Genomic DNA, 17,048 nt, shown 5'->3' with positions numbered 1-17,048 from the left:
AGAATGGTCTGAAGTAAATAGGATGAAATTCAATAACGACAAATGCAAAGTACAGCGCTTAGGAAGGAACAATCATACAAAATGGGAAATAACTGCCTAGGAAGGAATGCTGTGGAAACGGATCTGGGGATAATAGTGGATCAGAAGCAGAATATGAGTCAACAGAGTTACACTTTTTTTGCAACAGTAAGTATCATTTGGGGATGTATTAGCAGGAGTATTGTAAACAAGATACGAGAAGTAATTCTGCCGCTCTACTCCGCACTGATTAGGTCTCAACTGGAGTAGTGTGTCCAGATCTGGGGACCACATTTCAGGAAAGATGTGGACAAAATGAAGAAAGTCCAGAGAAGAGTAACAAAAATGAATAAAGGTCTAGAAAACATGGCCAATGAGGGAAGATTGAAAAAACTGGGTTTGTTGAGTGTGCAGAACACTCAGAGGGGACATGATCACAGTTTTCAAGTACATAAAAGGTTGTTACACGGATGCCAGAGAAAAATTGTTCTTCTGAATCGGTGAGGATAGGACAAGAAGCAATGGACTTAAATTACAGCAAGGGTGGTTTAGGATAGAGATTAGGAAAAAAACTTCCTAAATGTCAGAGTGGCTAAGCACTGGAATAAATTGTCTAGGGAGGTTGTGGAATCTCCATCACTGGGGATATTTAAGAGCAGGCTGGACAAACACGTGTCAGGGATTGTGTAGATAATATTGAGTCCTGACTTGAGTGCAGGGGACTGGCCTAGATGACCTCTCGAGGTCCCTTCCAGTTCTATAATTCTATGAACCAAAGGCCAGAGAAGAGCAGAATCAAAGGAGTCACTCTGGGGAATTCTCCCTGTCACTGTTCCCAAGGCAGCTCTCTCAGGTTTACAAAGCTGTTTGAAGCTCCAGCCTTTATACACTCTCTCCTGGCAGTGCCCATTTCATGGGCTAGGCCTAGTTTTAGCTTTTGGGAAGCATGAGCCCTGGGGCTCTGAGACTGGGCCTTCTTGCCTCAGAACATCTTGTTTCTTTCTGTGGCACCCCAGTGAGTCCAAATGAGTAGATACTCTTGACAGAGACTGTGAACATAAGAACGTCAGACCTGCCCACTGCATCAGACCACTGGTCCTTCTAGCTCAGTGGCCAATGCCAGGTGCTTCAGAGGGAATGAACAAAACAAGTAATTATCAAATGATCCACCCCGTCACCCATTCCCTGCTTCTGGCAAACAGAAGCTAGAGACACCATCCCTGCCCATCCTGCCTGTGACACTGGTAGATGAGGAGTTAGCTCTTGCAAAAGCCCCCATGTCTTCATTGAACAGGGACAAAAACATAGCTGGAATCAGTCTGACTCACCCGTGTTAGTATTAGGGACTAGGATTATAAGAATGCGTTTACACTTTACTGAATGCTTGTGAGTTGCTGCCTGGGTTAATATCTGACTAGTTGCATTGTGAGCCTCTGTGGCTCTGTAAATCACCAGAAAGGAGAGAGACTTTACCTAGGTGAAGTGCTGACTGGCAACCAAATGCATTACATCCTGCCTGGCAGGAAAGGTTCATCAACATCAGATAGACTATTATGGGATGTTAAAGACGACAAAAGACTGTTGTTGTGCTCTTGACTTCCCATTAGCTGAGTTTGCAGCTCAGAGCACATGGCAGGAAGGGGATAAAAAACCCCATACAGAAGGAACTGAGTATCTGTATGCTGCTTGGACTCTGGGAGGCAAAGATTCTAGGCATAAGCAAGAGATTCCGAGCTGATTAGCCTGGGTTAGTCCTAAGGAAGATATAGGGCTTGCTTATTATAGAGGCATCTATTACCTTTTGAAATTTAAGACTGTAATTTGTCTCCATCTATAGGATTACCTGTTTTAACTTCGTAAACAACTCTCGTTTCCTTATAAATAAGTCTTAATACAGGTTATTACAGGACTGGCTACAAGTGAGATCTAAGATTCAACTGACCTCAGTAAGTGACTGGTCCTTTGGGACAAGGTCAGGCATGACAAAGCCCTGGCTGGGATGATTTAGTTGAGGATTGGTCCTGCTTTCACCAGGGGGTTGGACTAGATGACCTCCTGAGGTTCCTTCCAGCCCTGATATTCTATGATTCTACGACTGGCAGTAACCTGAACATTGCTGAGGGGCCACTAGCATGCTTCAGGGCAGGCGCCAAGCAAGGCCAGTATTAGACTCACTGAGGCCCAGGGCAGAAAGCTTAAGTCCCAGCGCATGGGGCTGAAGTCCAGGGCCCTGAGCCCCTACCTCGGGCTGAAGCCAAAGCCTAAGCAATGTAGATTTGTGGGGCCCCTGTGGCATGGCACCCCGAGAGAGGAAGAAAGTGCTCAGAGGACTCAGCCAGAAGGTTAAGCCCTGACACACTACTGGCTTAGAGGGTCTCTGCCAGTCAGGAAGGGCTAGCAGCGAGGGAAGACTGGCAACTGATGGTTGGAGGGGTGAAGAGGTTTGGGGTATGCTGGGGGAAGAAGCGTCTGTGACTGGATAACCTGGGGCTGGACAGTCTCCATAGGGGACACTTGCTTCTCCTGTGCCCTTTCCACACCCTCTTGCGAGTAGAGAATGACCACCCTCTCCCCACCCCCAGAGGCAGCCGTGTCTCAGGACTCTCCCAAGTTCCACTCACTAACTCTCTTCCCATTTGGGGTAGAGCTCGGGGCAACAAATCACCACCAAGATGAACCCAGATGAATGCTGGTTGTTCTGGTGCCACAGGGGCCTCTGGAGGGTGAAAGGCAGAACGTATCTTCTTCACACCAAAAAAAAAAGAAATTCTGAGCTGGACGTGAATTCTGTGCATACGCAGTGGTGCAGAATTCCCACATGAGTAACTCACACCTGACACAAACATAACCTGCTCACTCCCATCTCTTCTCCCTATGGGTCGAGTCCCAGAGCTGCTGCTGTCATTAATGCACACAGGCTTTCACTCCCGTTAGTGCTGGCAAGACCCAATCCAATTACAGGACTGAACCCTTATTTTCCTATCACATGGGACAGTCTCAGCTGAGGGGGAGGTGAGATGGGGAGGGGTTACAAAGGGGAAAGCTGTTGTACCCATGTTGGTCCCAGGATAGCATAAAGCTATTTTTAATTGGTTCTAAAAAAATTACCTCACCCAGCTTATCTCTCCAAGAGATCTGAAAGTGGTAGAAGGAGACAAACAGGAAGACAGAGCTCAGGACTCTAAAGCAAACATTTCAAACCCCTGGAAGAAACTACATTTCCCTTCTGCCCCTGGGTATGTTTGGATCCTATATGAGGGACCACTCCATTCCCCTCACAGCAGCAAAGGGAGACTGCAGCCAGCCCTAGATGGTCTTTCCCAATCCTGGCATGTTTGTTATGACAAAGTTTGTGTGTGGAGGGTGCATGGGCTGGGTACAGGTGGACCAATTTGCAGATTGGAAAGTCAGGACAACTCCAGCACAGCTTTGGGGCTGTGGGCAGGGGGAGCAGTTCTGGAGCTCAGCCTCTGTCCTCTCTAGATCCCATGGCAGATGGCTCTGGCAGCATCAAGTGGGTCCATCACTGCAGGAGGAAGGCTGGGGTAGTGTCTCAGATCAGGGTGAGAATTGGAGGGGGGGTCCATGCTCAAGAATGAGGGATGGAATTCACCTCTCCACCCCTCTGCAGAGCTCAGCAACTAGGGATTTATCCAGTGAAGTGAATTTCATTCTGGGTGACTTTGAGTCAGCCACGGAAAGATCCTTGTGTCTTAGGTTCCACACTGGCCACAGGAGTTGACTAGTTCTCCCTCCCCAGACTGTCGGGGGCAGTCAGGGATAATTAGTGGGTTATGGGAATTAGAAGATGAAAATTCACTAAGAACAATGACATTTGTGTGTTTATTATTAAATCCCCAGACACCCACTAATCCCCATCTTCCTTCCGATGAGCTATAAATATCTAAGGGACTCAGCTACTGATCCTGCAGTCAGTTCCTGCCCTTCCCCACTTTCTAAAGCAGCACTTTTAAGAACAGGGCAGGGAAACACGTAAATACTTTGAACCAAATTCCAGAAGCTGCTGAGCATGGAGAAGTTAAAATGAAACCAAAGTTTCATCTCCCCAAGGACCTGGCCCCTAGTGCAAAATAAGACACTCCCCAGAAATCTGAAATGGCCACTTCATAACTGACAAAATGTTATTAATCTCTTCACTTTTGGGAATTATCAATAAGAGAAAAAACCCAGTGACGGTGATATCGTGAGGAAAGGATCTCATGTGTCCTTAGATTATACTGCTTTGTAATCTGGGAATATATACACTAAAATGCCTAATTTGTAACCCTACGACAATTGCCTCGTGTCACTACAGGGCAGAATTAAGGTTGGATGCCTTAGTTGTGAATTTCCATCCCCTAACATATTGCAATTGCTGTTAAGTGGGTTTATCAAAATTCATTTTGTCTATTTCTTTCTTTTAATTTCAATAGATAGTGATATTTATTTTTAAGCTCTTTTTTCAATGTTTATAATTTCAATGTTCAGAGCTGTGTGAAGTTATGGGAGTCGTCAGACAACAATTATTTAATTACAGTAACTGCTGAGATTCCAAAAGCCAAATCATATAACTGTTCGAAGAGAAATTGTCAATGTCACACCCAAAATATACCGTGTAAATATCCTTAAATCAAACTCCACTTTCTCCAGAAGCATTTCTGTATATTACCTATATAAATATTTTTCATCTGTGTCTGTACAGTGAAATTAACATTTATTGCAATTTATTAATAAAAATCCAATCCTTTCAAACATAATTTTAAGTAATGAAGTACTTGAATTATTTCACTTCCTAGACTGGAATGTTTCATTTCAGGATAATTTCACCCTCCCTGTGATGTATTTCACTCTCAGTCCCGTAACCCCCTCATGATGTAGCTCCTGTCTGGGAGCTCTGCTGAAGCCAGTGGCATTATGATCAGTTGACACACTGACATGAGCAGAGACACAGGGGGAGGGTGGAGAACGAGGTAACATGGAGGCTACCAGAGTTGAATGTGACCGTGAGAGCAAACGCCATCTCAGCTTCCCCTCTCTCCCACCTCCCAGAGTCAGTAATTCTGAGAAATCGTTCCCTGAAATTTAAATAGCCCCAGTATGAGAGACAGTGATTAATGCAGGTACCTTAGGGGCTGCAGCGCCAACCCCCTGCCTGGATGAGGAGGGTGAACAATTGCAGTAGAAATGGGTTAGGCTGGGAGAGGGCACAGCTGATGTGAGACTGGGAGCGGAGTTGACCAAAAGGCCAGAACTCATGGAGGGTTTGGGAGAAGAAGTCAACAGGACTAGGTAGAGGCATTTCAGTGTATTTTCCCCATTAACCATTCTGCCATGTATTTAATTTAGCAACTTTTCTTTCCCATCTAAACACCTTGGAGCTAAGCTGGGCTGATGCATTCCCACTTACAGTGGTACAGTTGTAATTAGGTGTTTAATCAGACGCTTATGCAACATAAAGCAGTCAATAATGGGCGTGCTTTCATTCATTAACTTGACTGTGTGCTGTGCATCACTTTTAAAAAAAGATGGTGTGAGAGAGTGTCAAAATTTAGGCATTAAGAAATGGTAAGTAGGCGTCAGTTCATTTCTCATGCATTTCTCTCCTAATTTTAATGTTAGTTTTGAATCACTATTAATACCATGTTGTTTTACCAGCAGTAGGGTTCATTTGTACGATTGTTGGCAAGATTTCATTGGATATTGTGAACCAGGCGTCTTCACCTTTTATTTTGAGATTCCTAAATACAATCTAGTGCACCTCTCCTGAAAGACTGCAATCCCTAGCCGGTGACATGTTCCTTAGAGAGCTAACACCTGACGAGACCTTTCGCTCTAAAATGTGCATTTGGCTCTTTGCCATTGCTTAATCCGCCCCACCAGGAAACACTATAGGGAACCCGGTCATTACAGTCGACCGTCACTAGATACAGTTCTACCGGCTATGGACCAACATTCAAATGGGTCTGTTTGTTTATCTTTCATTCAGCTTTGCAATTCTTAGATCCATTTAAAAACTGGAAGTGAAATAACTGAAGCAAGTTAAGGAGAGAGCAGCATTGGGCATAGGTGGGGGTAAAACAATAAATGCAAAGAATTGACTATGCAAAAAGGAACATCGCAAACTATCAGAGCCCCAGACCCCTGCACAACTGAACCCACTCCAGCCAAGCATATCAAGCTGGCTCCTTGAAAAATAGCCCAGCCCATCTGGCAGTGAACGCTGCGTGTTCCAGGCAGAGCTACGGTGTGTGCGTCTGCTCCGCTGATGTGCTGCTTTGGTACAGAATGCACCACGGCCACAGGGAGCGGAGACATGGACTCCTACAAAACACATTCCCAGATACACCTCCAATGCCGCATCCTCTCCCCACCTCCCCACTGTCTGCCATCCCCTCCCCTACCTCCACATGGCCATTCTCAGCCTATTGCTAACACTTCCTCCCAGCCTTCAGCACTATAAATAAATAAAACATGGTGTTACAAAAGGTAGATTGTGCCACAGAAACCTGATCTGGATGTCAGTAAGGTTTCTGATACAGTTCTACATGGGAAACTATTCATTACATTGGAGAAGATGGAGATTAATATGAGAACCGAAAGGTCAATAAAGAATTGGTTAAAGGGGAGTCTATAAGGGGGTCATATTGAATGGTGAGTTGTCAGGCTGAAGGGAGTTACTAGTGGAGTTCCTCAGATCAGCCTTGGGACCAACCTTACTCAACACTTTTATTAGTGATCTTGGCACAAAAAGTGGGAGTGGGACACAAAGCCAGGAGAGATTGCCAATATGGAGGAGGACAGGAAAATCGTACAAGAAAATCTTCATGTCCTTGAAAGCTGGAGTAATAGAAATGGGATGAAAATGAATAGTGCACAAATTCTAGTTGTTAGTCCCCAAGTGTATAATTTTGCAATAATCTGGGGATTTATCAATTGAAGTGACAGAGGAGGAGAAAGACCTCCAGGATAATTATGAGCTGCCAACGTGATGCAGCCATGAAATAGGTTAATGCAGTCCTAGGATACATTAGGTGAGGTATTTCCAGCAGACACATGAAAGGGTTAGTACTGTTATAAAAGGTACCGAAGAGACTTCATCTGAAATACACCTTTATCTTCTGCCATTAAAGTCTGTGAGTCTATAAACAGTGCTTTGCGTTGCACAGACACCGATGGAGATCAGGGCCCCATCGTGCAGCACATGGCAGAGAACCTGAATGAGATCAGCACTCCCATTCTGCTGGGCACTGCATAGACAGAGAGGGACAGACCTTGCCCCAAAGAGATCACAATCCAAGGAGACAATGGGTAGGAGGAAAACAGAGAGGGGCTGTGACTTCCCCAAGGTCACCAAGCGGGTCAGGGACAGAGCCAAGAACAGACCCCGTTAACAACAGAGCCACATCATCTGCAGCTTGGAAAGGACCCAGACTCCATTGTATTAGGCTGGAGGAAGAGGTGGTTTGTCCATGGATGCACAGGCTGTTTTGGCAGGGCAGCTCAGCTGCAGCCCCTGCATACAGCTGGGTGTGTATGTTACGGGTCAGGAGAAGTCAGTGTCCAGTCCAGTGGGGCTGTGCTCCTGGTTCATACCTCCAGCACTCACTGCTGCCCCTCTCTTACCAGCTGCACTGGTCAGCCAGCCCCAGGCCTCTGTGAGGTCACTGCCCCCCACTCCCACCACTTTAAACCTTCAAACAGGGACATGGTGCACCAGTGCCAGAGTGCATTAGTGTAAAGTCTGTCTGTGCTAAGGATTTGCACCAGTGCCTAAAACACCAGTATGGCAGAGACCTTCAGTGCCCAAAACATCAGCACGGTAGCATTAGAACTGGGATCTAGTTCTAGCTCTGTCACAGACCTTGCACACATCAATGTTTCTCCGCCCAACTTAAGTCTCTTTACCTAGCTGCCCACTCACTGGGGTCTCTTCTCTCTTCACAGCTGCTCACCATTAAAATCTGTGTGCGTGTCACCAGAGCTGAGCTAGTTCAGCTCTGGAATAGTCTTACAATGGGGGTTGTGGAGTCTCTTTTCCTGGAAGTTGTTAAAAACAGGTAGGACAAACCTCTGTCAGAGAATCAACATATACTTGGGTCCTGCCTTGGCAGAGAGAGCTGGACTTGTTTGCATCTTGAGGTCCTATCTAGCCCTACATTTCAAGAATGCTATGCAATATATACGTATAAAACAACATACAGAGAAAAACCACAACAAAACAGAAAACTACATTGCACAGCATAAAATGACACAATACTAATGAGAAGAAAGCAACACAATGCAAACTAACACACCTTAGAACAAAAGTACACAATGCAAAATAGCTCAACTCAAACCAACATAACACAGGCACCAAACAAGCTACGGCAAAACAACGCACCATAAAAACTATGCAACACAACATGGTGCATCATAGTTTCAAAAGGCACCATGGAAAACAGCTCAGCATAGAACAGGACACAGCACAAAAGAGAATTATTTCAGTCTAGATCTGGAAGGGATCTTGAGAGGTCGTCTACTGCAGCCTCCTGTGATGAGGCATGACCAAGTATCCCTAGACATTCCCAGACTGGTGGATCTCTAAGCTGGTCTTAAAAACCTCCAGGGAAGGAAATTCCACAGTCTCCCTCGGAAGCCAGTGCAAGGCAAACACAGGCCAAAACAATACTGTACACACACACACTGGGCTTGTGGATAAGTGGAGAGGCAAGCATTCAAACAATCTGGGTTCAGTTCCCAGTTTTGCCCCAGATTCTACATGCAAACTTGAGCAAATTAGTTGAGCTCTCTGATTTTCAGCCTCCTCATCTGTAAAATGGAGAGTCGCCTCCCACCATTGGACTATTTGGCCTTTCAGTTTTTTGAGGCAAGGCCTGTCCCTGTGGGCATGTTGACACTGCAGTCAGACACCAGAGACAGGCCCATGCCCGCTGACTTGGGCTCACAGCTCAGGCTGTGGGGCTGTTTAATTGTGGTGTCCATGTTCCGGCTGGGACTGCAGCCCAAGGTCTGGCACCCTCCCACCTCGCGGGGTCCTACAGCCTGGCTCTAACTCGAGCCAGGACATCTACACTGCAATTAAACAGCCCCTTTGCCTGAGACCTGTGAGCCTCAGTCACCTGGCATAGGCCAGCGGGTGCGTTTTAACAGCAGGGTAGAGATATCCTTGGTGTCTTTTCCGCACCTGTCACAATGGGGACCTTGATCTTGGTCAGTGTCTGTGCAGAGCCCTGCACAACAGGAAGCCTGATCTCAGTTGGGGACTCTGCAGCTCCCAGCATTACAGGAGCCCTGATTTTGTTTAGGGCCCCTGCAGCAACTGGCAAAATGTGGGGGCAGGATCTGTCAGGGTCTGTGCAGTGCACAGTACAGTGCTGGGGTGTGATTTTCATTAGGGTCAGTGCAATGCCAGAGCCAACAGGGACACAGATCTCAGTCGAGGTCTCTGAAGTGCTCAGAACAATGAACGCAGCAGTTTGGGTCACAGTCGTGCGCTGCCTGGCACAAGGGGGACCGTAATCTCGGTGCAGGTCTCAGTTTTACCTGGACAACAGTGCGGTCTGATCTTACCTGGGGTCTCTTCAGTGCCTGGCAGAACAGGGTCCAGATCTCAGTTGGGGTCTCTGCAGCACCTGGCAGAACAGGGCCACGCTCAGTACGATAGGAGCCCTGATCTCAGTCACAGACCTGGAGAGAAAAGTGGGAAGATTTTCGAGAATTTGATATCAGTATTTCAGAACTGAGGAGAAAATGGGGCACAAACTAAACATTTGCCAATATAAGGGACAAGCATCAACATGTGGGGACATTTTATGTCAACATTCAACAGTTCAAGAGAAAAGAGGGGAAATTGGAGGGGATTATACAGGGATATTAAATCAACAACAGGATGGGATGGATTAATCTTGCCTCACGCTCACAGGGCAAGGAGGGAGCCCTGGGTGATGTCTTTTCACAGGGGAAAGGAGCGGGGCTGGAGTCAGAAGGTCACTGGCTGTGGGGAGGGGCTGCCAGTGGGGTCTGGGAATGTGACTAGCAGGTGCTGGGGAGGGAAGAGCAGCTGGACTAGGAAACCCTGGGCTGAGCCATCTCCATGTGGGACACTTGCTCCTCCCTCCCCCTCCTGGCCCTTCCCACGCCCTGTTGCCAGCAGAGAGGGACCCCCCCCAGCCCAGCCCAGCCCAGAGGTGTCCCTGTCTCAGGCCCCCCCAGCCTCTGCCCAGTTCAGAAATCACTCGGGGGAACCATTTCCCACCCACACAAGGACAAATCCCTGCAGGTGAAAATGGGGGAAACACCCCAAACCTGAGATCTGAACTGGCCATTGGCGAAGGGCAGAGAAAATGGGGCACAATGGGGGGAGGGGAACAGGGAACTTCTCAGGGGTTTGGGGGAGGGGGGGTCACCCTGGGTGCTGCTCGTTGCTCTCTAGGGAGAAAGGGGGCAGGGCGGGAGAGGAGGGGGGTCCCCACGGGGGGGCAGCGGTAAATCCGAGGGGATCTCAGCCCCCCCCTTTCTCTCCCCGCTCCTCGGGGGTCACCTGCTCTTCCCCCCCCCCCCGCCATGTCCGGGCTGCACAGACATTTCCCCCCCGCCCCTTTCCCAGCCTCCCCGATCTGCGCATGCCCAGAGCCCCCACGGCACAAACCCTTCTCCGGCCCCGGGAGAGGCTCCAACGGCCCCGCGCGAGCCAGGCAGAGCCGGAGCGGCCCGCGCGCGTTTGCAACTCGGCTTGTTCTCTCCCACCCAACGTCACTTCCGGTCCAGGGAGAGTCAGGAACTACATCTCCCAGCCTGCCCCGGGGGCGCTTCCGCTTTTTCTAGCCCATCGAAGGAAGGTCCCCGGGGCCAGCCTGACCCTCCCCGCACCGCTCATGCTGTGCCCTGGCCCCACCCCCTCTCCGAGCCGGGGCCTCTCAGAGCCGTCCCCGCCTCTTCCCGGGGAGCGGCAGAGCTGGGAGGGTTTGTGACCCCCAGGTAATAACCCCCCCCCGACGGCAGGAGCGTGTCCCGACCCCGCTAGCAGCGCTCCTTGTCCCGGGATCTGCTCCAGCTCTGGAGCCCGCGGGGCAGCGACACGAGTGGGAAGGACACGCTCCTGCCGGGAGGGGCCGGGACCGGCTCCCTGGTTCGCCCCCTGCAGGGGCGGGGGGTCCCCGAGCTCCCCGCGGCCGGAGGGGGCTGCGGGGGGTGAGTGTCCGTCCTGGGCGGGGCCGGGAGCTGCAGGAGGGGCCGGTGTAACGACGGAAACAGTGACCGCTCCAGATTCCCGACTTTGGCTGCACCGAGCATGCGCAGATGAACTGAGCATGCGCAGTAACCTTTGCTGTCGCCGCTGCCCTCTCTCTGCCCTCACTTCTGCATACGATTTGCTGCCTCCTCTTTGGGGGGGTTTAAAAGCACCAAGGGGGGCAAATCGCAGCGGGGGGGCTGCCAGGGTCTGAGCAGGGGGCAAAAATTTACTGGCCAGGGGGGATCAAACTGCTGTAGGTAGCGGCGGGAGAGGGACTGAAGGGGGAAAATCGGGGGGGGGGGTGGTAGCCGGGGTTAAGCCCCGGGGGGGAGACGCTGCCAGACCCTGCGCGGGGACAAACCCCCCGTTTACGGAGGGGAGAGGGGGGGAAACAGCGACCCCTGGGGATGAGCCATCCGCTGTGCTCGGAAATCTGGGGGTGTCGGGGGCTGTGGGGGGGCAGAGGCTGTTTTCGTTCTGCTCCCAGGACGCTGCATGTCAGCCCCGGAGCAGGGGGCGGGTTCCTGGGGCTGGGTCTTAAAGGCACAGACCTCCCAATTCCTACATTGTCAAAGCTCAGACACCGCAGCTCCTCTCTGTCTCACACAAGTGTTGCGGGGCTGTTACTGCTCCAGCCAGGAGGCTGAATGCGGTGAAATATAGTACAGACCCCCCCTCCCTCCCTCAAACTCTGCCTCTCACGCTTTGACTTTGTAAAAGTGTCTCTGTCAGTTTCTATGTCTATATGAAATCACTGCAGCTTCTTTCTCTTACACAACGTGCTGAGTTGCTAACTCCCTCCCAGAGCCCACGTGTCTGCACCCCCTGCTATACCCCAGGTCAGAGCCTGCCCCCCTCACTCAAACACCCAGCCCAGTACAAGGGCACTGTTTACAACCCGGGAGCTCCGAGACTGGCACTGTCCAGCCCAGCCCTGTGCTGCCATCCTGCTTCTTCCCCTTCGGTGTGGGCCCATGCTGCACCATGCTACCCCCCTGCCCAGCACCCCTCTGGCTCCCTACGTCCAGTGCCACACCACCCAGAGACCCCCCCACACTCCTGCCCAGCACCCCTCTGACTCCCTACGCCCAGTGCCACACCACCCAGAGACCCCCCACACACTCCTGCCCAGCACCCCTCTGACTCCCTACGCCCAGTGCCACACCACCCAGAGACCCCCCCACACTCCTGCCCAGCACCCCTCTGACTCCCTACGCCCAGTACCACACCACCCAGAGACCCCTCCACACACTCCTGCCCAGCACCCCTCTGACTCCCTACGCCCAGTACCACACCACTCAGAGACCCCTCCACACACTCCTGCCCAGCACCCCTCTGACTCCCTACGCCCAGTGCCACACCACCCAGAGACCCCCCCACACTCCTGCCCAGCACCCCTCTGACTACCTACACCCAGTGCCACACCACCCAGAGACCCCCCCACACACACCCCTGCCCAACACCCCTCTGGTTCCCTACACCCAGTGCCACACCACTCAGAGACCCCTCCACACACTCCTGCCCAGCACCCCTCTGACTCCCTACGCCCAGTACCACACCACCCAGAGACCCCCCCACAGCCCTGCCCAGCACCTCTCTGGCTCCCTACGCCCAGTGCCACACCACCCAGAGACCCCCCCACACACACTCCTGCCCAGCACCCCTCTGACTCCCTACGCCCAGTGCCACACCACCCAGAGACCCCCCACACACACTCCTGCCCAGCACCCCTCTGGCTCCCTACGCCCAGTGCCACACCACCCAGAGACCTCCACAAACCCCCGTGCCCAGTGCCCTCCCAGACCACTTCCCCACCTACTCATAGACTCATAGACTCATAGGTCAGAAGGGACCAATCTGATCATCTAGTCTGACCTCCTGCACAAGGCAGGCCACAGAACCCCACCCATCCAATTTTATAACAACCCCTATCCCAGGACCGAGTTATTGAAATCCTCAAAATTGGTTTGAAGACCTCAAGCTGCAGAGAAACCACCAGCAAGCGACCCGTGCCCCACGCTGCAGGGGAAGGCGAAAAACCTCCAGGGCCCCTGCCAATCCGCCCTGGAGGAAAATTCCTTCCCGACCCCAAATATGGCGATCAGCTAAACCCTGAGCATGTGGGCAAGACTCACCAGCCAGCACCCAAGAAGGAATTCTCTGCAGTAACTCAGTTCCCATGCCATCCAACATCTCCCCGCAGACCACTGAGCAGACCTATCTGGTGGTAATCCAAGATCAATTGCCCAAATTAACGATCTTATCATAACATCCCCTCCATATACTTATCAAGCTTTGTCTTAAAGCCAGGAAAGTCTTTTGCCCCCACTACTTCCCTCGGAAGGCTGTTCCAGAACTTCACTCCCCTAATGGTTAGAAACCTTCATCTAATTTCAAGTCTAAATTTCCTAATATCCAGTTTATACCCATTCGTCCTCGTGCCTACATTAGTACTAAACTTAAATAATTCCTCTCCCTCCCTAACGTTAACCCCCCTGATATATTTATATAGAGCAAGCATATCCCCCCGCAGCCTTCTTTTGGCCAGGCTAAACAAGCCAAGCTCTTTGAGTCTCCTTTCATAAGGCAGTTTTTCCATTCCTCGGATCATCCTTGTAGCCCGTCTCTGAACCTGTTCCAGTTTGAATTCATCCTTCTTGAACATGGGACACCAGAACTGCACACAGTATTCCAAATGGGGTCTCACCAACGCCTTGTATAACGGTACTAACACCTCCTTATCCTTGCAGGAAATACCCCGCCTGATGCATCCCAAAATTGCATTTGCTTTTTTAACAGCCGTATCACATTGGCGACTCATAGTCATCCTGCTATCAACCAGTACCCCAAGGTCCTTCTCCTCCTCCGTCGCTTCCAACTGGTGCGCCCCCAACGTATATCCAAAATTCTTATTATTAATTCCTAAATGCATAACCTTGCACTTTTCACTATTGTATTTCATCCTGTTTCTATTACTCCAGTTTACAAGGTGGTTCAGATCTTCCTGAATAGTATCCCTGTCCTTCTCCGTGTTAGCAATACCCCCCAGCTTCGTGTCATCCACAAACTTTATTAGCACATTCCCGCTCTTTGTGCCAAGGTCAGTAATAAAAAGGTTAAATAAGATCGGTCCCAAAACCGATCCTTGAGGCACTCCACTAGTGACCTCCTTCCAGCCTGACAATTCACCTTTCAATACGACCCTCTGAAGTCTCCCCTTTAACCAGTTCCTTATCCACCTTACAACTTTCATATTCATTCCCATCTTTTCCAATTTGACTAACAGTTCCCCGTGCGGACCCGTGTCGAACGCCTTACTGAAATCTAGGTAAATTATATCTACCGCATTTCCTTTATCTAAGTAATCCGTCATCTTCTCAAAGAAGGAGATCAGATTGGTTTGACACGATCTACCTTTACTAAATCCGTGTTGCAATTCGTCCCAATTACCATTGGCCTCAATGTCCTTAAATACTTTCTCCCTTAAAATTTTTTCCAAGGCCTTGCATACTACGGACGTCAAGCTAACAGGCCTATAATTACCCGGATCACTTTTATTCCCTTTCTTAAAAATAGGAACTACATTAGCAATCCTCCAGTCATACGGCACAACCCCTGAGTTTATCGATTGCTTAAAAATTCTCGCTAACAGGCTCGCAATTTCACGCGCCAGTTCCTTTAATATCCTCAGAACCCCCCAACAGATCCTCTTACTGCCCAGTCACCCCCTAGCTGAAGACCCCCCACAGCCCTTCCACAACTGAGCCCCCCCACAGATCCCCTCACTGCCTGTCATAAACAGATAGCTAAGGGTTAATGTCTCTTTCACCTGAAACACCTGACCAGAGAACCAATCAGGAAACTGGATTTTTTCAACTTTGGGTGGAGGGAATTGTGTGTCTGAGTCTTTTGTCTGTCTGCCTGCTGTCTCTGAGCTTTGGAGAAGTAGTTCTATTTTCTAATCTTTTGTTTCTAAGTGTAAGGACAAAGAGATCAGATAGTAAGTTATATGGTTTCTTTTCTTTGGTATTTGCATGAATATAAGTGCTGGAGTGCTTTGATTTGTATTCTTTTTGAATAAGGCTGTTTATTCAATATTCTTTTAAGCAATTGACCCTGTGTTGTATCATCTTAATACAGAGAGAACATTTGTATTTTTTCTTTCTTTTTTATATAAAGCTTTCTTTTAAGACCTGTTGGAGTTTTTCTTTACTTCAGGGAAATTGAGTCTGTACTCACCAGGGAATTGGTGGGAGGAAGAAATCAGGGGAGGTCTGTGTGTGTTGAATTGGCTAGCCTGATTTTGCATTCCCTCTGGGGAATAGGAAAGTCCTTTTTGTTCCCAGGACTGGGGAACGGAGAGGGGGAATCACTCTGTGTAGTTTCACAGAGCTTGTGTCTGTGTATCTCTCCAGGAGCACCTGGAGGGGGGAAGGGAAACAGGATTATTTCCCTTTGTTGTGAGACTCAAGGGATTTGGGTCTTGGGGTCCCCAGGGAAGGTTTTTCAGGGGGACCAGAGTGCCCCAAAACACTCTAATTTTTTGGGTGGTGGCAGCAGGTACCAGGTCCAAGCTGGTGACTAAGCTTGGAGGTTTTCATGCTAACCCCCATATTTTGGACGCTAAGGTCCAAATCTGGGAATAAGGTTATAACACTGCCCCACCACCACAACTGCACAGTGCCCCGCACAGACACCCCACACTTCCCAGTGCCCCAACACACACAGATCTCCCCACGCCCTCACTGCCCAGCATCCCCCCAGACCCACTAGAGACCTACCCTCCCACATGCAGTGGTGAGCTGAAGCCAGTTCCCACAGCTCCAAGAACCGGTTGCTAAAATCAGACCTCCGTGGAGAACTGGTTGTTAAAGGGCCAGGAAGTGGGCAAAGAACTCCAGTCCGCAGGCTGGACCCAGGACCGGCACTAGTGTTTTTAGCGCCCTAGGCACACGGCCATTTTGCCATCCCGCGTGCTGATCCGCGGCTCCACTGGAGCTGCCACAGGCATTCCTGCGGGAGGTCCACTGGAGCCTCGGGAGCAGCGGACTGTCCGCAGGAATGTCTGCTGCAGGTCCACCGGAGCCGCCTGCCACCCCACCCCCGGCAAAATGCCGCCCCCCAATAATCCTGGCGCCCTAGACGATTGCCTAGGCCACCTAAATGGAAGCGCCAACCAACCATCCTGTTTCTCCCAGGATTCCCAGCTAGGGAGGCTCAGGCTCCCCTGGCCCTTGCCCCGTTTCCCCCCGCTGCAGCGTGTTCAGCCACCGACATCAGCTTGGCAGCTCAGCTGAGCTTCAGAATGTTGTCATGCTGCCGCTTTTTGAGAGGCCTGGCAAGGTGGCGGGGGTGTGTGTGTGTCCTGCTGCCAGCTCCAGGGCTGGCCAGAGGAGAGGGGAGGGGGCAAGCGTGGCAACTGGCCCGGGCCCTGGAGGGGTCCCCAGCCCCACCAGTATGTCTCCGCCAGCCCCAGCTCCCCACCCTTAAATCAGAACTTTTTATAGTGAACTGGTTGTTAAGATTTTGGCAGCTCATCACTGGCCACACCCTAACCCCCAGCCACAATAGCCAGCCCTGATGGGAGGTGACTGTGTCTGCCAGGCTGAGCTGGCAGTGCAGCCAGAGCTGGTACTGGGGTAGGAAAACTCCGGCCCCTTGGGAGTGGTGCAATCAGCCGGGCTGGAGCACAGCCTACCCAGGCTAAGCTCCCTCAGGACCCAGTTCAGCCTCTCCCCACCCCCTACTGTCCACTGTGACTGGCCGAGACTGGCCCAGCCTCTGCACCAGTCCCAGG

The 17,048-nt window shown here is 50.6% G+C and overlaps 1 long non-coding RNA gene across 5 annotated transcripts; it reads right to left on the bottom strand.

Moving 5' to 3' along the window:
• Positions 1-1,045: 1,045 nt before the first annotated feature.
• Positions 1,046-11,208, bottom strand: LOC115639915. 5 transcript variants are annotated; one of them, XR_003997768.1, is made up of 3 exons: positions 10,667-11,208; positions 9,589-9,705; positions 1,046-1,067 (listed from the first exon to the last, which is right to left on the bottom strand). It is a non-coding gene; the product is annotated as an uncharacterized LOC115639915 (long non-coding RNA). The 5 variants fall into 5 exon arrangements; XR_003997766.1 differs by lacking the exon at positions 1,046-1,067 and adding an exon at positions 1,122-1,144; XR_003997767.1 differs by lacking the exon at positions 1,046-1,067 and adding an exon at positions 3,522-3,544.
• Between the last annotated feature and the right edge of the window lie 5,840 nt (positions 11,209-17,048).

The sequence above is a fragment of the Gopherus evgoodei genome, unplaced genomic scaffold (genome assembly GCF_007399415.2).
Source record: "Gopherus evgoodei ecotype Sinaloan lineage unplaced genomic scaffold, rGopEvg1_v1.p scaffold_150_arrow_ctg1, whole genome shotgun sequence".
Classification (NCBI taxonomy): domain Eukaryota; kingdom Metazoa; phylum Chordata; order Testudines; family Testudinidae; genus Gopherus; species Gopherus evgoodei.
The sequence above is the reverse complement of the archived record's forward strand: the minus strand, read 5'-3'. Positions and strand labels throughout refer to the sequence as shown.